This window comes from Balaenoptera acutorostrata, chromosome 21, assembly GCF_949987535.1.
Source record: "Balaenoptera acutorostrata chromosome 21, mBalAcu1.1, whole genome shotgun sequence".
Taxonomy (NCBI): domain Eukaryota; kingdom Metazoa; phylum Chordata; class Mammalia; order Artiodactyla; family Balaenopteridae; genus Balaenoptera; species Balaenoptera acutorostrata.
Window position 1 is genome coordinate 34387629 of NC_080084.1, and position 23330 is coordinate 34410958.

At 37.3% G+C, this 23330-nt stretch overlaps 1 long non-coding RNA gene across 1 annotated transcript in view; it reads right to left on the reverse strand.

The window, feature by feature from the left end:
- Positions 1-17511: 17511 nt before the first annotated feature.
- The window catches only part of LOC130706078 (uncharacterized), a 96333-nt gene continuing 90514 nt past the window's right edge, over positions 17512-23330 (reverse strand). Inside the window, exon 4 of the long non-coding RNA XR_009006474.1 lies at positions 17512-17647. This is a non-coding gene — a long non-coding RNA (uncharacterized LOC130706078). The remainder of the gene's footprint in view (positions 17648-23330) is intronic.

Here is a 23330-nt window from a genome sequence, read left to right on the forward strand (position 1 = left end):
GTTTTCTAGTTTTTATTTTGGCTCTAATCTTTATATTTTCTTCCTTCTGCTAATTTTGGGTTTAATTTCCTTTTCTTTTTCTAGTTCCTTATGATTGAATTGAACTAATATCCAAATAAAGTTTATGTATTACTTTTGTTTATATCTCTTTTGATCTAGAACATTTCTCCCACACTTTTAAATTTCTTTATAACATTGATGGGGGGGATATCAGGATTATTTTTTGGAAAAATATCATAAATTTGGAATATATATAATTGATTCTTTGAACTCTAGCATTTTCTGTTAATTGGAAATTAGTATGAAAAGCTTATTAATATTCATGTTAAGTGTTTTTGACATATATTGAATCATATAATTAGACACAACATCAGAATGTTCCACAATGCAAAGATTGGCCCCTTTATTAAGATGTCACTACTAGATCTCTCCAATATAAAGATTATTTTTCCCTTTCCAGCTAGTAAATAATTTTGGGCAGATACTTAGCACTTTACAAATATCCTATTCCCCAATATCTCTCAACCTAATGGCTTTAATATGCATTGCTTGACTAAATTATCGATCAATAATAACTATTGATTATTTTCACTAAATTTTTTGTTCTTTGTAGTCTGAATGTTATTATACAAGTGAGAGGACACCAAATAAAATAAAAATCTAGGAGGTGTCTTTATTTCTTTCTATTATTTATTAACATTCAAACAATCATTTCAAGTAGGGTCTATCTTTTCTTCTTTGTTTTTTCCTTAGCATTTAATAGTGTAAGTCCTTAGCTCTCTTGAGGATTTCACCTTCTTGACTTGGCTGAGCCAGAATCTTACATTTGTCCTCGGCTATGTGCTTAATCTTTCTGCTATTGTACACATCTCTTATGACCTGAATTTACTGAGAACAGCCTGTGAAACTCAAGTATTTTTTCATTTACCTGTCACTTTTCTACCTCATCAGAATAATTAGTTATTGCCTAGATAGTTACATTTTTAGAGCTTTCAAACCCTCTTAATCCGTCTTTCTTAAGAAAGATCCAGAACAAAGAATCAAATCCTCTCCTTTGTATCTGAGGTCTGTCTCAAAGAATTATACAAAGGAAGCTTTCTCCATTCCTCTAACACCACTCACCTATTTTTTTCCCATGATAATTTTCCCATTGCCAATATATTCTCCCTGTTGGTGGGGATTAATTCTGGTGTGACAGTCTCCCTCCATGCTTCTTCTGACTTCAGATCAATGAAAATATCAGCAAGGTCAGACCTTGACAGGTGTTCTACTTTGAACAATGAGTCATCGTCAGCTCTCTGAATGGATGCAGTTTATCATCACTGCTATACATTAATTCCATGGCAGCTTTTTGTTTGTGTCTCCCTTCTTTCAGCTTTACCCAAATGTACTTTAGTAATTTTCTTTCTCCCATAAGTTTATCACTTTCTAATTGGCATCCTCTGTCACTCAACACATCTTTTAAAAAAAATTCTTTACCCTTAAAACCATGAGAAATCTTTTAAATTTAATATTTAGTTCCAATAAAAGCATATCAAAATAGTGAGGAGCTATTCCTATATATTGCCGATGAGATTTTGTTAATGCTACAATCTTATTGGAGATCTCTATATATATCTGTATCAAGATCCATATCTTACCTATACTATATATCACATTTATTAAAATGGTTAATACATTTCACTTCCAGAATATATCCAAAGCATGTTATGAGAGATGCAGACACAGACATATGTAAAATTATTTCTCTCTTTAGTATCATTTATAATTATGAAATTATAACTTAAACATTCAATGACAGGATAATTGGTTATGCCATTGCAATATGTCCAAATAATGGCATACTATAATTACAGTTATATTCTTGCAAGTTATTTTGCCTTGACAAAATAACTCCTGGTATAATGTTAGTAAAAACAGGAGGATATTGAAGACATTCAAAATGATCTCAGTTTTAACTTTTAACCAGCTTACTTATCCTGTGAGCTAGGTTGCACAGGAGAAACATTTTTTTACCCCTTTTCCTTAATGCATAGAGTATAATATTTCTAAGCAGTCCATTTCCCATTTTTGTTCCACACTTCACCCTAGGTCTATTTGGAGTTGTGGAAATGAGGGCCTACAGAACTGAAGCAATACTCCAAACCACTTTATTTCCTAAAGAGGACAAAGAAAGCAACCTATCAGGAAGTAGGAGAGGATGTTGACCTTCTGACATTGTTGTGTGTCCTTAATGATCATAGCTGCATGCCATGGTTCTTCTCTGAGAAAGACCACTAAATGAGTCCGAGTGGATAATTTTTCTGGGCCATCTTCAGAGTACAGAATTGTCAATAACTGGGATATAATATATCTTTCTTTTCTTTTCTTTTTTAAATAGAGACTTACTTCTACTGTCATAGCTGCCAGGAGGTGTCCACAGGATTCCACGTGTATGGATATGCCACTGACATGGCAGAAGAGGAAACCCACGGAGCTGTGCCAGCCCCATAACAACATTCTCTGTAGGTCCTCACACAATGAGCAGGGCAGCCAAAGGATTCCACAGATTCTTCTTGCGCTTACTCTCAGATGCCTCTCTGACAGCCTCAGCCCTGTCCTACGTATCACAGAAGAGAAATGGACTCTCATGTCCTTGATCTCCAACAATCTATTTCTCCATCCTTGCTCAATACCCAATTTCATGGTCATACTCTAGAATTTGTTATTACCAACATCTCTGTCGCTCTTCATAATCTTAACTTCAAGGATCTCATTCTCTGAAAACTACCTCTTATGTTTCCCATTCATTTTCCCAAAATGTCTGAGACACCAAGAACTCATTGACCTCACAGGGAACTCTGATTGACCCTAGTGCTCTCCCAGAAAACCCTCAATCTTTCCTTAAATCTTACTCTGAATGTTCTTATCTAGGAAGCAGACCAAGGTTGGAGAAAAGCACACAATTGTGACAACTTAAAGAAAAACATAATAATGACCACTAATCTCAAGTGGACTCTTAGCGTTGCCAGGAAATACATTACATCTCTCTAATTCCTTTGTTCTCCTATTTTGTTAGGCCATTGTTCTACAACTTTCCCTCAGACTCCCAAACCTTCTCAATTGTTCTCAACTAATCTTGCTAGGTACTTCCCTGAGGAAACTGAAGCAGTCAGAAGAGATGTTCCATGTGTTCTCAGCACATCTACCAAACTACCTCTGTCTGTACCATATAATCTTCCTTCTTATTACCATTACTGTACAATCTGTCCTCTTGGCTAAGGCAACCCTTCTTGTGCACTGTACCCATCCACTATTATCTGCTCCAGGATCACTCTCTTCTAATCTCTCTGCCTTGCTCCTGCTTCAGTATTTTTTCTGTACAACCATATTTAATATCTTCCATCTTAAAAGAACCTTCCCTTGATGCCACAATCCCTTCCACCTATGACCTTAATTCTCTGTGCAGCAAGTCTCAAAAGTGACAACTATACTTTTAGTTCCCACATCTTTTACTTTTCTTCTCTCTCGAACCAACTCCAATCAAGTTCTTGTCCTTTACTGGATTGAAAGAGCTCGTTTGAAGGTTGTCAGAAACTTTTGCCAACCCAGTGTCAAGTTTATAGTTCTCTTCTTACTCAACCCGTAAGCCGTATTCAACACAGCTCTTAAAACATTTCCTTCACCCGGCTTCCAGAATGCTGCTTTCTCTCACTCCTCCTCCTGTATGCTTCATTGCTTCTTTTCAGCCTCCTTTGCTCTCCTCACCTTAATTTTTGCGGACTCCACAGCAGTGAATTCAAATTTTTTCTCTAGCTAATTCTACTTCCCAGTTGGACTAATTTCCCAAGGACTTCTGCCAAACTCGGATCTCATATATCCAAATGCCTAATTAGCATCTCCGTCTGGATACTTACCAGGCTTCCCAGATTTAACCTGTCCGAAATCTAACTCTTGATTTGCACACTCCCCGCCACTTGGATGTACTCACACCGTCCCATCTTTTTGAGCGGTACATTCATCTTCCAGCTTCTCAGGCCAAAATTCTCAGTTAGGGTTGACTCTCCTCACTCCTACAGGCAAACTGTCAGTAACTTCTGACAGCTCGTCCTTTCACCTATGACTCAAACCATCTGACCAACACTGACAGCTTCCTCTACTACGATCTTTTCTCAACTCGTCATAAATTCTCACTTGGACTTCTGCAATTGTTTCTCGTTATCCTTGCATCTGACCTGGCCCCTTTATGGTATATACTTCACACACAGCCAGAAGGATCCTTATAAAACCTAAGTCAGATCATGACACTACTCTGCAAAGAAGACCTCCAGGGTCTCCATCTCAAGCCGAGGAAACCCTGTCTGACCTCATTTCCCATCACTTGCCTCTTTGCTCTCTTTACTCCTGCTAAGCTGAGGATACCTCAGGGCCTTTTTATGTGCTGTTCTCTCTGCCTGACCTCTCTGAGCAACAGTCATTCCATCAGTTCTCTCCCTCTTTTGTTCTTCTCCACAGCCCTTTTTAGCACCTGGAAGTCATATATTCTTTTGTTTATCTGTCTCCCTGAACAAAATGTAAGCTTTCCAAGGAGAGAAGTTGTGTTTTGCTCATTATTATACCCTCAAGGCCTAGAACTATACTTGGCATACAATAGGTATTCAAAATGACTTCTGAATGAATGTACATAATTCACAAAAATTAAATTATCTGTACTTCAGATCAGAGAATTAAGATGTTATTGGCTTATTTTCCTTCAATTTATTCTACATTCTCACCCCAAATAATTATGAACACTTTATAAACTTCTTTTATTCATAGGAGCTGGTGGTTAAACCAAGGCCCACAGAATATTTGTAACTTTTTGAAGGTCAAGGAATTGGTCAAGGATGAAGAAAAGACCTAAAATAAAGATTTTCTTTAGTCAACCCAGTACAACATTCTTAGAGATTTGATATTTCTGTTTAGTGATGATACCATCTTTACATAAAGAATATAGCCCATTATGTTGATAGGCAAATTGAAAATAGGCATTGCATTTACGAGGGTATAAAAATAAATGTAATGCTTATTACCTTGAAATGTAAGTGTCAGCTACCAGTGTCTCAATTTTACAAGAAATGTAGAAGAGACACAGATGTGCTATTATATATTCCAGTTAATTTCCTCTCTTTTTCTTTCGACATCACTGTCTTCTTCTCAGAATTATAGACTGTATCTTGGGGAAGATAAGACCAGAGTAGTAATTTTGATTGAATGCTCTGCAGTTAGTTTCTCAAGGTGATCAAAATATTGAAAACATGAGGATTCAGGGAGAATGGGGTGCCTGGAGAAGTGTGTCCTTTCCTTATACCTTGCGCTATGCAGCTCAACCACGTGGCTGCTCTGAATTTTACCCTTGTGTAATAAACCAGTGATCTAGTGGGATATATATATATATATATATATATATATATATATTTGCTGTGCCAGAAATGTCCTGAGAACTTGACATGGTCTGATAATCTGGGTTCAAGATGAGAGTTTGTTACTGCTCACTGTGTGTGACCTTAGGATTATTTCTTAAACACTCAATTTCCTTTTTGAAAAAGTTGGTAAAATTATACCATCTCACAGAAAATTTTGAGGAGGAAATAAGACACACAGGCAGTTTGCAAACTACAAAACACCATTCCATATCTTATCAATAACAGTTATTAAATATCAACTAGGGGATGATGATCTCACTAAAATCCCTAGATATTAAACTGAAAGGCGCTTCTCAACTCTCCCATTCTGCAGACGAGGAGGCTGAGGCCCAAGGAGGTGACATCACTGAGCGGCAGAGTGGAGAGCTCAGGAGAGCTCCAGCTCAGAGTCGCGGTTTGGTTTATTTAATGTTCTTTGCACTCCCCAGGCCTGCAGCTCATTTTTGTTACCTAAGAATAGTTTTTATATTTTCTATTTGTAGGAAAAAATATCAAAAGAATGATATGTCATCATATGTGAAAAGTGATTGAAATTCAAATTTCAGTGGCCATGAGCAACATGTATGCTCATGGTGATGTGCTGTCTATGGCTGCTTTTGGGTGAAGGTGGCAAATTTGAGCAGTTGTGACAGAGACCATATGGTCTGCAAAATTAAAATATTTATGGTGTGTCCTTATACAGAAAAAGTTTGCTAACCTCTGCAGGACACCATTCAACCTTCACTTTGACACCTGTTGACCACTTACCATCATTATCCTGTTAACTAACAACTTTAGAAAGTAAGAGAATGATACATGCTTTTTACATCTTGCACCAATCTTTTGAAATAAATGGTCATAATTAAATCTATAACCATGATTAAATGGTCATAATTTCAGACCAAAGCCTCAGTAGATTAAATTGTTTTGTCAGAGTGAAAACTAAAACCAAATATCATTAACCTAAAGGTTTATTTATATTATTTTATATTATTTCTTTTATTTATTTATTGCCCATTTGATTCCTTGCTCTTTGTGTACATTTACACATATAACACACACACACACACACACACACACACACACACACACACACATACACACAAAGCAACCAAAGTCTCATTTTTGGCTACAATATATCTAGCCCAATCTGTGCAAAAACCAAAACAAAGAAACAAATATACAAAAACACACAAAATGTTTTTTAACTTCAAAGGAAGAAAAAGGGAGACGCATCAGATTTTGAGCTGACACTGCCAGAAAATATTTGTTTCTGCTCTAATATTTAGAAATGAATCAGTCTAATGTTTCACAAATTGTGATACTCTAAAATTGCTTAAAAATATTTTTCCTCTATACAGTGTCTATGCAAATGGTATTTTTGCAGGAAGCTGTCAAGTAATAATGCAACTGATTTAGTTCATTGAAATTGCTAAGATTATAGGAATTGTAACTATGTCATTTGGTTTTTGTGAAGACAGTGTTTGCCATAAATCGGTTACTTCCAACTTTACATTGGTGCCTGGGTCATAACATTAGGGTGATCCAGACAAAGTTTTGTCTATGAAAATATGCATTCGTAACTTTCTAAACAACGGAATGAAATAAGGGAACACATAACACTAACAAACACTATGTTTGCTCTCTAAGGGCCTATTATTAGAATTGAATGAAATTGTTACTTTTAGAGAACTGGTATACAATTAATCCTTGAAGCCTTTGACAGTTTTAAGATTTAGAAATTAAAAATTGCCAGGCATTGCTCCCAAAGAGGCAGCTCTAATACTTGTGAGCCTACCATGTCATGTTAGTGCCTGAAAGGCCACATAAGACAACATTCATGGGGCTTCCCTGGGGGCGCAGTGGTTAAGAATCCGCCTGCCAATGCAGGAGACACGGGTTCGAGCCCTGGTCCGGCAAGATCCCACATGCTGCGGAGCAACTAAGCCCCTGGGCCACAACTACTGAGCCTGCGCTCTAGAGACGGTGAGCCACAACAACTGAGCCTGTGTGCCACAACTACTGAAGCCCGCACGCCTAGAGCCCGTGCTCTGCAACAAGAGAAGCCCACACACCACAACTAAGAGTAGCCCCCGCTCGCCGCAACTAGAGAAAGCCCACGCGCAGCAACAAAGACCCAACGCAGCCAAAAATAAATAAATAAATTTATAAAAAAAAAAAAAAGACAACATTCATAAAGCAACACAAAAGGGCTTCAGCTCTTGAAACCCCCAATCAGCTCTTGAAGTTCAAAAATGTTTGTTTGTTGTCTGTGAAAGTGTTAAGTGCTACCAAAGAATCTATTTATCTGGGTAAATTTCCCATTTATGGTAATAATATATCAGCTATTCTCAGTTCATGAGGGTCACCATTGTGACCATAATACTGTTGGCAAAAAAGAAAAAAAATTAAATTTACCTAAGGCTTCTTTAGCTGCATTCCATATTATAGTTTGTTTGCTTGTTTGTTTGTCCTGAAATAGCCCTTACATTATTTTATATGTTATTTAGTGTTAGTTTTGAACCTAACTTTAGGCAACCAATTAGTTTTGATTAATTAATATTTTTCAGACCTGAAGTCCCTTTTTTCTAGTACTGTTTATCAGAGGAATACACCATAATATCTAAGAATAAACAAAGACATAACATGTTTAACTAAGCTTTGCCTCATTTTGACATTATCTCTATTGGTTTAGCAACTGAAAGAGCTTGGTAAAGACTGGCTTGTATACACATACAGTTTTACTTGTTTTTTATTTAAAAAAACATTAAATCAAATATGCGGAGGGTTTATGTACTAGACAGCAAATAATTTACTTGATTGGATATTTGGATAAAAATCTATTTGGATAGAAATTACACTAGATCTTTTCTGGAATATGTAAATGTTTATAAGGATTTTCTTGCAATTTAAAAGTACTGTGATTATTGGCAACCCTGAAGAGGATGTAGTTAAAGGTATTTTCGTATGAGGCCTGTAAACATGCTATAAAGGATTGACCCTACAAGACCTTAAACTTTTTTTTCTTCGAAATAATTCTTTAAACTAGGCAAAGTGATTTTCCAAAAACTTTAAAGTGACTGGCTTATAGTGAAATTTAAACTCAAAAATAAAGATGTAAAATTAAACTGTTCACCCATTTTGGATTTCAAGAACTGATTCTGGGTTTCAGGAACTGATTCTTCAAGATTTGAAGCCCTACTGGTGTTTTTCACCTCCTGGTGAAGGTTACGCAGTTGAGTTATGACATTAGAAGTTTCCGTCTATTTCCTCCAGAAGAAATTTCCCCTGGGACCACATGAATAGTCATTAGCCGTTTTTCTGTGAGCCTGAAAAACTAAGAAAGTGAAAATAAGCTCCATGGATAAATGACAAGCAAACTGACAACCAAATTTAATGAACACCTGTGCTCACAGCCACTTGCTGGGGGGATTTTAAAAGGTCTTTACAAGGGATCCTGTGCTTTATTTTGCTGTAGGGTAAGATTTTGGGGCAAGACAGCGAGTAGCAGCACTTGTCTGTTAACAACACCAGTGACAGAAGCAGGACCGGGTACCACAATCACCACAGTTGATAAGTATTTGTTGATTTAAGTATTCTTAGGGTTTATTGAAAATTCCTTCACAGCAGGTAAATAATATTCAAAGCAAATTCTGGGTTTCAAGTTATAATATCTTCCTGGAACAATCCTTCCAGGCTTTTGGGTATTATATTAAATATTTAAGTACGGATAAAAATGAGCTTGTCATTCTCCTGGAGTATGTCAACTTTTTCAAGGATGGCACTTTAATAGGTTGTCATAGTATAGAAATCGGCACGATTTAATTGAAATTTAGAACCAGGAGGTAGAATTGTCTAAGTTAAGAAAGTCTTTTAGAATTCAGATTTGGGGACTTCCCTGGGGGCACAGTGGTTAAGAATCCGCCTGCCAATGCAGGGGACATGGGTTCAAGCCCTGGTCTGGGAAGATCCCACATGCTGCGGAGCAACTAAGCCCGTGCGCCACAACTACTGAGCCCGTGTGCCACAACTACTGAAGCCCGCGCGCCTAGAGCCCATGCTCCACAACAAGAGAAGCCACCGCAATGAGAAGCCCGCGCACCTCAACAAAGAGCAGCCCCTGCTCGCCGCAACTAGAGAAAGCCTGCGCGCAGCAACGAAGACTCAATGCAGCAAAAATAAAAAATAAATAGAACTCAGATTTGGAAAAATTAGTAATTAAAAAATATACTTTTCTTTGTAAGGCCTTTGTTTTTAGGTCGGTGAAGCTGAATAAGGTAACTCTGTAATCTCATAAGAGACATAGTATTTCTCAAATTCAATTTAATTTAGGTTGGAGAATCAGATATCAGGACCATAGATGGGATCTTCGTTGGTAAGATGGTAAACATTCAGTATTTATGTTCAGAAGTAACAGCAAAATGAAAATAACAAACCATTAAAAATAACTATCTACTAAAAGTGAGGCAATATGTCACAGTCACATCCAACCAAGCCTAACGTTGGAAGGCAGACCCTCCGTATTCCAGTCCTGGCCTCATGACTCATCACCTTCTGCTGACTCATTTTCTTTTCTTTCTTTTTTCTTTTAAATGTATTTTTTCAAGTCTGTATTGAATTTGTTACAGTATTGCTTCTGTTTTGTGTTTTGGCTTTTTAGCCGCAAGGCATGTGGGATCTTAGCTCCCGCACCAGGGATCGGATCCGCAGTCCCCGCACTAGCAGGTGAAGTCTTAACCGCTGGACTGCCAGGGACGTCCCTGACTCATTTTCTTGACTGTAAAATGGGCCTAATACCAATCAGCTTCGCGTCCTTCACATTGTTCCCTCCCAGAGAGGATGATTAGCCCCGCACCATCCCACCCGAGTCCACTTCAGCCTGCGGAGTATGACAGGGTTCCGATGGTAAACTCGTGACCTAGCCCTCCAGCTCAATTCCCACCTGTGCCATTTCTAGACGCCTCCCTCATACCTCTCCAAAGGAGTCCAGGACCTCTCCCAACAGCATCCCACTTGCTTTCCTGTGTCAACCCCCTTCCTGCTCCTGTGGTGTTTGTGAGTCACTGGTGGTATCCACAGCCACTCCTGATCGACAGTGCCCAGCGTGTGATTCTGTGGAAACCTTCATACACACGAACTTTGAAAGAGCCCCCGACACTACGGCAAAACATTATTTGCCGCTTTGTTTCTCTCTTAAACTCCCTTTCCCACTATCAGTGATGACTTGTCCTCTTCCATCTCTTGAAACCCTCTCCAACTCATATTTTCATCTAATGACCTCCTTTTATACTCCCTTGAAATCAGAACGGTGTTAGAAAACAGAAAGCTTTAGAAAGAAAAACGCTTAGAAAACAGAAACCGTCCTCACCTTTCCTACCACCAAATCCACGGACCTCTCTGCAATAGGACCCTGTTCTTTAGGATGAATCTTTTATAGTTAGTTATTTCAAGTTTGAGGCTTTTCTATCGATTTCTCAGGAAGACCATATAGAATAATACCCCCGAGTTCTTGCATGTTTATAACTATTTCTCTCTGGCATTTACGTTCGAGGGTCAGTTAGTTATATATGTAAAATCCTAGGCTCACTTTTCTTTCCTTGAGAATTTAAAAACGTTTCTTTATTGTCATTTGGCACAAGGTGTGGATGTGAAATAGTCTGAGGCTATTCTGATTTTCTTTCTTTTGCAAGATTTATGGTTCTTTTGTTTGGCTGTCCAGAGAGTTGTTTTCTTTCTCTAAAAGGTCAGCTGATTTACTTGGATATGTCCTGGTGCTGGCTATCCTGAGTGGCCCTCCTAGGTCCAGAGTGTCTCTTTCCGGGCTTACTGCACTGTTTTGGTTCTATTCTCCAGTTTCCATGGTTACACGTGCTGCATCTTCATGGCCTCTTTTCCATATTTACCTTTTTCAACAAACCCTTTTCTATACCTTTCCATATATTTTGATTTTTAAAAAATCTCCCCCTTTTTAACTTTTTTTCTCACCATGTTCTCTGTAGTCTTTCTTTGGGTGTTTCTTCTAGTTTAGTTTTTATTTCTGAATTTTTTCCTTTCCTGATCTCTCTCTGCTGTACTTCCTCCTGTTCTCTAGTCATCCATTTTCAGAGTTTTCTTTTTGTGATTTCTGCTGCCTATTCACGGCTTCTGCCATTTTCTTAATTCCTCTGAGCTAATTTTGAAATACTGTTATATATTGTTTTTGGTGTGCTCCTTTGTTGGTACATTTTTCGAGCAGTTTTTTCTTACACTTTCTTTGACGAGCCATCAATCACGGCCCTTTCCTGTTGCTCACGTGTGATGGGTTTGGATGGAGCAGGATGGTATTCTACCTTCAGGGTTTGGGTGCCCCCCCACCTGCGGGTCCTGTGAAGTGTGAAAAACAGTGTTCGTCTTTGCAGTTACCACTAAAAAATACTCTCTGAGATCAGCTTCCTCGGGCCCCTGCTCACTGATGTGAGGGCTCCCTTTCTACTGCATCAACTGTGTTCCTGCCCGCTCCATTGGGGTTCTGCTTCCAGCAGTATTTCCTCAGAGTGGGCTCTGTCCTACCCAAAGGGTGATTTTTTTCTTGTGAGTTCCTAATTATTGGGAACCTAGGCTGACCCAGCATCCTCTGATCTCTTGGCAGCCCTTTAGCCTGTACCTATGGTCTCTCGGCACTCTCCAGAATTCCGAAGTCTGCAAATTTCTGCTCTTTTTACCATTTGTCCCCCGAATCTGCTTGCTGATATATTTTTACTAAGATGTGGTCCTCCTCTTTTAGAAATGAATATTTGTAAGCAATTTCTGAAGTCTGGCTCTTAGGATCGTCAAACCTCCTCTTATTTCTACCTCTGCACAGCTGCTCATATATGATCATCTATCTATCTATCTCTATATATATCTATCTATATCCATGCCTATATCTCCACACAGGACTGCATCTCGTCCTACCTACTCGGCTTCTGGGGTTTTGGGTGGTATCTTGTCGCCTGGTTTTGTTGAAAATATTGTCCCTTGAGATCTGTTTTTTGTCTATGTCATTGTCCCTCTCTGTAAGGGAGCTTCGTGATGCTCAAAACTATGCTGCTGCCACTGCTTTATTGATTCGCTATTTAAACAAACACGACTATAGACCAAGAAGCACATTTCTCATGAACTCTTTTCCCTGATTCGCTTATTTCCAGCCAAAGTGAAATATGTCCATTTGGACTGCTAGTCAAAAGCACTGACAAATCCACAAAGCCCTCTGCTTCTCTGTTCATCTGCTTATGGGGCTTGTTTTCCTTACAGTCTGTCAGTTTTTCTTCACATCCCGTCCTTGTATGGGTCCCATGAGTGAAGGTGGTTCTCTCTGTGGTTCTCTGTGCAGCACCTGCCTACCAGCTTGATTTTTAGGAATACAAACTCCAACATCACAAATGAAAGGGTGCCTGTGTGTGAGCACAAGCGCCACAGAGTGGTATAAAAACATGGCTGCATTTTTGCTCACAGGGATATAAAGATACCCAACTGGATAGTCTTATGCACTGAGTTGTCATCTGCAGAAGGGTCTGCGCAGGTACAACTAAGACTCAAGGTAATGTTATGGGAGGCTGACCAGAGAAATCCTGGCACTTCACATTTTCTTTCAGCCGAATGACATTGCAACCCTGAGGTTGACAAATGTTTCAAAGGAGTGGTTTTTTTGCTGTTAATATTTTTTAGCAGTGAAAAACAATTTCCTACTTTTAATTTGAAACAGAAAATATCAGTGATTGGAAAGATAAAAAGATCAAGAAAATATTTAAGCAGGTGAAAGAAAGATAATGAGACTATATAAGTATATACTCTTAGACAAAAAGAAAAGGAGATAGAAATTTTGATAAGTTTGACTTTTAGACTTGAGTGTCTCAAAATTGAATAGCCTATTTGCAAGGGATAAGGAAATTTGGATATCAACTAGACCATCTTTATTACACTCATTATAAAACTATCTGAAAACACTCCTCCAGCATGTGGAGGACATACAGCAATGAAACACAGCAGCTTGAGGGAAGTGACTTCCTAACCAAGAAAACACAGAAACAATGTGCCCAGAGTCCAGGAGTACACGCACGTTAAGTCCCAAATTGGGACTGTTTGAAAAGGTTCTAGGGGCACTCAGCTTCTTATTCATTGCAGAGAAAATACAGTCTTCTTAGTGGTAAACTGCTTTTACCTCAAAGCATAGCTGTGTTCCATGGGTTCTTTTTCTACGTGTGAAAATGATAGTAATTAAGGAACAGTGCATTTTACACACATGGGGAAACATGAAGTGATCCTATCAGTTTGATGTATTAACATTATACTTTAATAAATCTTAATGATTGAACATTTTAAGCTTACTTCCTGAGATAAATCTGACTTTTTGGCAAGTGTGGAAACCTGTTCAAGTAGCTCTCAGGAAGTGTAGGAAAGTGGGCTGTGTCTTCAAAGGTTTCCTTGACTCAGCCTGAGTTTCTGTGATGAGAGCTAGTTTTCCAAGCATCAGTTAATGTCTCTTTAGTTTTCATGATAAAATGGAAACAACAATGTGCCCAGAATCAATGACTGGTTTCCATTGCTTTTGGTTTGGATGTTAGGTAATAAAACAGGACAGAGTGGGAAACTGTGTAATTTGTTATTGCTTAATTGAGCAATATTTTTTAAGTAGTGTTAAATGAAAAAAAAAAGAGTATAAAATACAGAGAACGGTGATTCCTTCTGTTTGATTGACAAACTTGTGAAGATATACAACCACATGTGTTGTTCCTATTCAACATTTTTTCAACGTAGTAACAATTAAATGATACTTTAAAAATTTCTCTATTGCTGATTTTTACTCTAAAAACTAGAACTTTCTGTTTTGGTTTTCCCACATTTGCGAAAACCAGGTTGGTCTCTATATTTATGAGGTTATGCTGTGTGAATAAAAACAACTGCTACAGATAGTGAGCTGACGGAAAATTATTTCTGAACAATGAGTACTGTATTATAATCACAAATGACAATCTCTTAACAAAAAATTTGGCCAAGATCAACGTGAGAACATGAAGGTGAGTAATTTAAAAATTATTAAGTCCAAGCAGGCCAGTGTATAACAAATTCTTGAGACGGTATTTAATCATTATTTGTACTTTGTGCTTTTAAATTATACTTCCATTTAATACTGCCAAGGAGCACTTGGGGAATAGTTTTCATTTTAATTGAAAAATGTCATGTATAACCATGAACAAGCTATGTGAAATAAAACAATCCATTTAATTCCATAAAATTAATACCACGCAGAACATTTTTACTTGCTTAAAATTTGATGTCAAATGTATTACTTAAACAAAAAATAGTTTGTTTGAAAAGAATCTCATAAAGAAAGTTTTAGGTACTATGAAGGAGAAGGCTCTTGCTTCAAAGGCAATGAGATTATGAAAAAAGTTAGGGAAGAATCTGCTACGTAAGATAAATATATGGAATAACAAGAATGAGATGAGATATAAAAGATCTGAGAGGTAGGCTGGGTAGAACAATAGCTGAATGTATATGTATATGCATGCTCGTGTGTGTGTGTGTGTTTGTGTGTGTTTTTAAGTGTAAAGAGATGTCCTAAAGTCCAGGAAGCACTGAAGATGAAATTTGGTACACTCAATGTCTAACTGTTCTTAAATAGCTTTATTGACGTGTTTTTTATTTACTATAAACTAACTGAATTATAGAGCTGTGCAAGCGTCACCACAAGACACTTACATTTTCCTCATCACATAAAGTTTCCTAGTGCCCATTAAATACAACTCCTTACAGATCTGGTCTTGAAATCCTCACCCCCCACGCAGCCCCAGAAAGTACTGATCTGCTTTCTGTCTCTGTAAATTTGTCTTTTTTAGGCTCTACATTAAATGGTATCATAAAATATGTAGTCTTCTGTGTCTCACTTTTTTCACTTAGTATAATGTTTCTGAGGTTCTTCTATTTTGTACCGTGTACCAGTAGTTTGTTTCTTTCAGTTGCGGGTTTTCCATTGTATAGATATATCACATTTTGTTCATCCATTCATCAGGTGATTGTAATTTTGGAGCATTTCCAGTTTATTTTTTTTGCTATTATGAATAATGCTCCAATCGACATCCACATGTGAGTGTCTACGTGGACATATGTTAGCATTTTCCTGAATAGATAGGGGTGGAGTGTCGAGTCCTGTGGCATAGGTTTAACATTTGGATCAACTGCCAAACTCTTTTCCGAAGTGGCTGCACCTTTTTACATCCCCACCAGCAATGAATGAAGGTTCCAGATTCTCTACATCCTTGCCAAGGCTTGTTACTGTACATAATTTTTTCCGTCCTGGAGGATATGCAGTGGTATCTCATTGTTGCTTTAATTTGCATTTCCCTAAAGATTAATGATACTGAGCATTTTTTCATGTGCTTTTTGGCCACCTGTGTATGTTGTTTGATGAAATATCTATTCAAATCTTTTGTCCATATTTGTTTTTGTCATTATTATTGAGTTGTATTTTTTTATATTTCACATATTAGTCCTTTACCAGATATATAATTTGCAAATATTTTCTCCTAGTCTGAGACTTATCTTTCTTGATAGTGTCTTTTGACACTATTTTAAGTGTCTTTTAAAATCGTTGATGAATTCCAATTTGTCAAGTTTTTTAAAAAATGGATTGTGCTTTCGGCATGATGTCTAAGAATTCTTTGCTTAACCAAAGGACATGGAGATTGTCTCCTACATTTTATTTTAGAAATTTTATAGTTTTTCTCTTCCAGTTGTATTGAGGTATGCCTGACATAGAGCACTATATAAGCTTCAGGTGTCTGACATAAGTATTTGACTTGCATACATCCTGAAACGATTATCACAATAAGTTTAGTGATCATCCATCAGCTCATATATTAATTAAAGAAGTAGAAAAGTTTCTTTGTGATGAGAACTCTTAGGATTTCCTCTCTTAACAACTTTCAGGCATAACAGACAGCGTGTTAATTACACTGATCATGCTGCACGTTACTCCCTAGTATTTATCTATCTTATAACTTGGAGTTTGCAGTGCCTTTTGATGGCCTTCGACCAGTTCCCCTCCCTCCACCCTCCATCTCTGGTAACCACAAATCCGATCGCTTTCTCTCCCTCTCTCTCTTTTTTTTTTTTTTTAGGGTCTGTTCAAATCTTTTTCTCATTTTTAATTTGTTTTCTTATTATTGAACTTTTAGGGCTCTTTATATATTCTGATATGTCCTTTATCAAATATGTATTTTTCAAGTATTTTTCCCAGTATGTGTTTTTTTGCCTTTTTCTTTTGTATTTGTTGAAACGCTTACATTTAGGTCTGTGGTTCATCTTAGAGGTAATTTTTGTATGATGGAAGACCCTTAAGTTCTGTTTGTTGTTGCTGTGGTAGTGGCTGATGATGCCACAGAGTTCTATGGTTTTTATCTGAAGTTCAGGAGTTTGGCAAAGCAAAAATGCTGTATGTCAATTATATCTCAATAAAACTGGGTGGGAGGGACCCTGCCAGCTGAGCCAGGCCAAATTACTGACCCACATAATTCTAAGCAAAGAAAACAACTGCTGCTTTAAGCCACTTAATTTGTGGTGGTTTGTTATGTAGTGATTGACAGCTGAAACAATATATCATATTCACTTTATATTTTCTCTGTAAATAGTTATGCCTGAACAGGACATCTTGTAACAGAGGTTACAGGAATTTTTACTCTACTTCAAAATTATTAAGCATATCTCATATCAGAAAGTATAGGCTTTCTGATCTTTTGTACAGATATATGTCTTTTGTATACTTTTTTGGTACAGTAGTCCCTCCTTATCCACAGGGGATACATTCCAAGATCCCCAGTGACGCCTGAAATCGCAGCACCAAGCCCTGTATATACTATGTGTTTTTCTATACACACGCACCTACAGTAAAGTTTAATTTATAAATCAGGCACAGTGAAAGACTAACAATAACTAATAGTAAATTATGACAATTATGACTGTGAGTATTGCCTCTCTCTCTCACGAAATATCTTATTGTTCTGTACTCACCCCTCTTCTTCTTGCGATGACGGGAGAGGAAGTGAGTGAATGACACAGGCATTGTGATATGGCGTTAGGCTGGTACTGACCTTCGATGACACGTCAGGACAGTTGGCTGCTTCCAGTGATGCTGGATCATCAGCTGTGACCAAGTGGATGGCTGGATCGACGATGTCGATGGCTGGGGCATCCCAGGCAGGTCAGAGCTGGATGGAGAGAGATTTCATCACGTGACTCAGAACAGACACGCAATTTAAAACTTATGCATTGTTTACTTCCGGAATTTTCCATTCAATATTTTTGGACCACAGTTGACTGTGGGTAACTGAAACCTTGGAGATCAAAATTGCAGATAAGTGGGGAGGACTACTGTATAGATATTTATCTTTTGTACACTTCTGTATAGATCTTTTGAACTTGTGCTTATCAAGTTTGACATTTATGTCAAAGTTAGTGAAATCAGTATTGCTTTTGTGGGATTGCATATGACTTTTAAAGCTGTTGGCTGTAAATATATTAGATCCGTGTCTCACGTTAACGTCTACCAAAGTGGCATTTTTTGCTTCTGTTGCCTCCAGTACCTCTTTGAGAAAAATGCAACCTTTTGGAAGAAGGGAAAAACTACTTTTCATTACAGATTCTTTAATCAACAGCAATCAACTCTGCCTTTTATAACCACTTGCAAAGAAAATGATTCTTAATTTCCCATTTCCAAAATGCCCTAATGTAATAGATTTCTAATTACATAACTGAAAAAGTAAACACCGTCTAATGGTTGCTCAGACATTAGGGTATATAGGTGTGATTACCAAATGTGTCTGTTTTCCTAGACACCAAATGCTAAATCTATTAGGATTTCCTGCTATTCTTCTGAATGTTGAAGACTGTTTATGTAAATTGAAAAGGTCAATGTATAGACACATTTCTGTGACTTTCTCCCTCTTAAAAGTATAGACTTGATAAAAAAAATGTAGCAAAAACGAAATTTTTAAATAAAACTCATGCACAGTTCAAATCTGTAATTTCTTCTTATACTGAATACAAGTTATTTTTGCTACAGTTACCTAAATAAAAATATGTCCATATAACTGTTAACAGAACATCATATTTTTAAGTTGTTTGAGGAACTATATGCATTTCATTAGTCTAAAGTTAAATTATCTACCATAGTGCTTTACTATATAGCCACTTAGATTCTAGGAGCCCAACACCTATATACGAGCTTGAAGAAGATTTGACAATTGATTATAAGAACACATTTTAAAAATAGTGTAGCCCAATGAATATTACTTTTGTATTTAATGTAGCAAGAATCTGAAAAGGCCATCCAATGGAAAATATGTGAAGTAAATATTTCTGATATTCATTCCTACTTGGAAACAGCTTTGGAGTAGGATTTGTTCAGTTATAATTTTGTTTCATCTTAGCATGTCTCTGGCCCAAGAAAATTTTTAATCTTGACAGATCATAGAGTAGAAAGATTCCTTTTGTATATAATGCAAATATTAGACACTTAGGGAAGGGGGTGGAGGAGGAGGGTTCAGACTCCAAGTTTCTTCATAATATTTCTGCCAAACGGACTCTGTAGAAACTTAAGAAGATTGAGTCTAAACCTGAGGTGCTGTCTTATTTGTCCTCAAAGATGTGATGGCTATATTTCTAGGCAGGCAATTTCACTGAAAAGGTTGGCTATCCTTTATTTTAATCTGAATGAGTATGCTTTCTTTTTTTAAAATAAATATTCATTCTCCCTTTAGCGATCCCTCTGAAGTCAATCTAATTCTTCCTTTCAAAGGGTTTTCTGTGTTTGAGCTCTTGTGAAGTTGTGACTTTACCGACCTGCTGCTCTGCGGTAAGCGAGCTGGGAAATTGAAGGAAACTTGTAAAAAAGAAAGAGAATTTCCTCTTCCTTTCACCGGGAAGATGGCCGTTAAAGTGTGTTCCACAGACCAAGGGCATCTGCATCATTTGGAAGATTTCTCAAAATGCAGAATCTAGGGCCTCACCTAAGACCCACTGAATTTGAATCTGTACAATGACAAGATCCCCCATGTGACCCTAAAATTGACATGCACTACCCTAGCAGAAAGCACTAGATAAGGCCAACCAGCCTTCCCCTCCCCAGTGGCCCTCAGAAGGACCTCCCTCTTCTCTGGGGTACCACTAAGAAAAAAATACAGAGGCCAGCAGCTCTGGCAGTTTGCTTCCACTAGATCTGGCTTTGGGGAAATAGTTTAATTTCCAGGCTTCTGTTTGCTCTTTGTCAAATGATCTAGTATTTTGTGACATACCTCTTGCGGGTTAGCATGTTATGACTTACTCTTATTTGTTAACACTGAGCCCAAATCATTACTTAGGAAGAAAAAGTCTCCTCCTTTACCCAGGGGACAAACATTCACTTCACCAGCACATACTTATCCTAGTTTAACCCATGCCAATTAAATTAATTTAATTTGTTTCAATTTAAGCTACCATACACTAGATTGATACAAATACAGTTGCCACTGAAACATATTCTTAGATAAAAATAGCCAATCATTAATATATTAGTTGATTTACATATCATATTTTTCCAAAGGAAAAACTAATGAACTGCTATTCATTATAGTTAGAATACATCATGTCTTTAGTTAGTTAGCTTCTAGGAAACTACTTGAGATTATAGTATACTATAAACTTTCTGTTGCAGATATATAAAGATGTACATACTTAAATTTATCTTTAAAACTCAAAGGAGAATACTAAAAACAAATATAAAATATATTTTGATTTACAAATTTACAAAGCTCTTCACCCACATAAGTTCATTAAAATTTGAAATCTATGCAACTTTCCATTTTATCCTTCTATCCTTATCCTTTTATCCTTATCTTCCTTTCCATGCTATCCTTCGTAAACTGGCTCTTATTGTAGATTTTGTAAATTTCTTTGAGATCTTTCATTTAAAGCATCATAAAAGTGGGTTTATTGTCATTTATTATGCCATAGATATATCTAGGATAATTGGTTCATAATTGTTCCTGTATGTTGGTGTTCTAAGGGTTCAGGTTAAGGAAATGGCTGTGTTTCCCCAGAATTCCTTCTCACTACATATGTTAAGTCCAGTATGTTCAGCCTGAGTTGACATAAGGTGCAGACACTGAGGCACCAGTTTACCAGGGCTGATAATACTTAAGACTGATACTCTTACCTGATATCTCACTTTCAAGATATATGAGGCATTGTAGCCTTTGGCATAAGAGCTCCAGATTCCACCCCAGTATTTCCATCATCCCCTCTCCTCCTGCCTACCCTCCACCTCCCAACATGCACACCGCACACAGCACACTACTCTCTAGCGTCTGTCCAACCACTTTCCATTCCATGCCCTCTCTTAACCTAGACCTTCTCTTATCCTGTTACTTTTCCATGGAATGCTCCATTCACTGCTCCCATTTACCCCTCCCTGTCCTTAGAACCAGAACTGGAGAACTTGTTTCTTTTATTGGAATTACCCAGTTACTCTTAAATTTATGTCTTCTCCCCTGAGGCTCACTTTATCCCCGCATGGTAAGGCTGCCTGAGGGTTGAACACTGCCTAGGTCACTGTTACAACCTGTAAAATGAGGATGTTTGACGATTGCTAAGTTAATCAATATTAGAAACTTCTCACTGTAGATGGATTTAGTATTCCTTCCACACATATAACCCTGTGAAAACCAAGCAGAGTGCGTGTGATTGGGGGCAGACTTGGAGAGGTAAAGCATGTTAATTTCCAGTGAGATGGGTATCCTGATTTCCATGCAGTCTGCTCTGCATCAGGATGACTTGAAGACCTAGTATAGAAACCAAGGTCTGGCTCCTGGGTTGTTGTTATTCTAGCTAACGGCAGTGATCATACTGTTGCTCTTTTGTGGATATTTAATAAAAACTCAGAGAACAGCTTGTAAAAGGCAGTACTCATTCCTGCTGAGAGAAAAAAGGAAACAAGTGAATCATCCACTAAGCAATTTCAAATGTTTCTGCTGTAACCTTAAGAGCATAATTTTAACTTTTTGGCACTGGGTGAGGTCGGCCTTAGTGTACTTTGAACTACGCATTATAACTGGAAAATTGGATGCAGAGGTAAAGGGGAGTTTCCTTTTCTCAAAAGTTGTTTAGCCAAGATACACAATCCGTGAACAAGAGTAATTTGGTGAGAACACTAGTGAGGTGTATACCTGGATAAATACTTGTTTTCCCATGTTCTAAAATACCAAAAGCTTACTTCCTTTAGGTTCCCATTTATATTTATTATTAATTTCATGTCATATTATTTTCATGTATTTTAAACTGCAGACTGGGTAATTTATTTTATTCAGGATATTTAGAAATCTAGGGGGCACCATTTAAAATGAGTATTTCTTGCCATGAATAGAATTTTAAAAATTCCATTTGATTGTGAGGAAATAAGGGTGTACGCAAAGCTTCTAGCGTCTAAAAAACATGCTTAATTTCTAGTTTTAAGAAAGCGATGACAACTTTTCCTTTTTCATACTTCCAGATTCTTCAAGGGCCATTCAAGTTAATCATTTGCTAATAATTGCATTGGCATTGTGCTGGCTTGAAGTATGACCAAAGAGAAGCATGTTTCAGTATAGATTACCAATCACACTATTAGCAATTTAGGCAAGTTAATGACTAATATTGCATTGGTATAATGGTAATCACTTTCAGGTCATTCAATAAGAACTAATTCCTAACCAAGACAAGAGTATAGTTAAAGAAAGATTATACGAAAGGATGATAGATACAGATTTACAGTAAATCGTTTTTAACTGAAATCCAACTATTAGTAAGAGATTATCGGGAAGGGATTTACTTGGGTAACCCCCCACAATTTAGTGCTATTTTTCTTCTGAATACTACCTAACACATTTCAACTTCTGGAGTATGTAACCTGGGCTAGAAATCTCTCGGGAACCAGCTCCCTCACGATCTTTGTGGTATTTCCTGTTTGAGTCAGACTGGAAATATCCCTAACAGGCTCCGCTTTAGGGATTTGGCCCTTCGCTTCCACAAGTAAGAGAACCAAGAGACAAAAGAAGCTGAAACAAGAGAAAGGCAGCCAAACCATGGTTTTGATTTTTCAGAATCTCCTGCTTCGTTTAAGGAGAAAGGTTTATGGATTGTGGTCCTCAACCAGCCATTATATATAAAATAGTATTTAGATCCTTTCTTTGCCTACTAACTTAATGCATCACTGACTGTAGTTCCATTACAAAGTGCTTGAGTCAAGGTTTGGAAGATTTAGACAGAGACAAGTCTGGAGCTTCGTAAGCAGAACAAGGGTGACATAGCATCATAGTTACATGAGCTATAAATCTGTGAAGAGAAGATGTTGATTGTCACAGGTTCATTTTTATCTTGCTGCAGAGCATTGATGGTCAGTGATCTACTTTATTTTGCAGGGCTATTAAAGGAATTCTTAACCATGTGTTGCAATTTTATTTAACAAGTAATGGTGCCCCTTTGAAGAGGACTTGTACATCCTGTTTGATACCTTAACAAGTTAAGCCAGAACTGAGATATATTCTAATTTCTCACCTGGGCATAAAAATAAATAAATAAATAAAAATAAATAGAAGGCCAGAAAAGGAAGGGGAGAAAAAAGCAGTTGCCATTCAGGATTTATAAAGAATAGTTACATTTGACAGCTAAGATATATAACCACTTATCTTCGCTGCTGGTCAAAGATAATTTCCTCTGGTTCTTTCTATTTGAATCCACCCAATAATGTATAAGGTGTTTTTCTCTTAAGAAAAAAAGGTAGTCTCTGAAATTATATGAAATTTAAATGATTTAAGTCCTAGTTAGAAAATTTAGCTTGAAATGTAATGGTGATCGTCACCTTATATTTCAGTAATATTT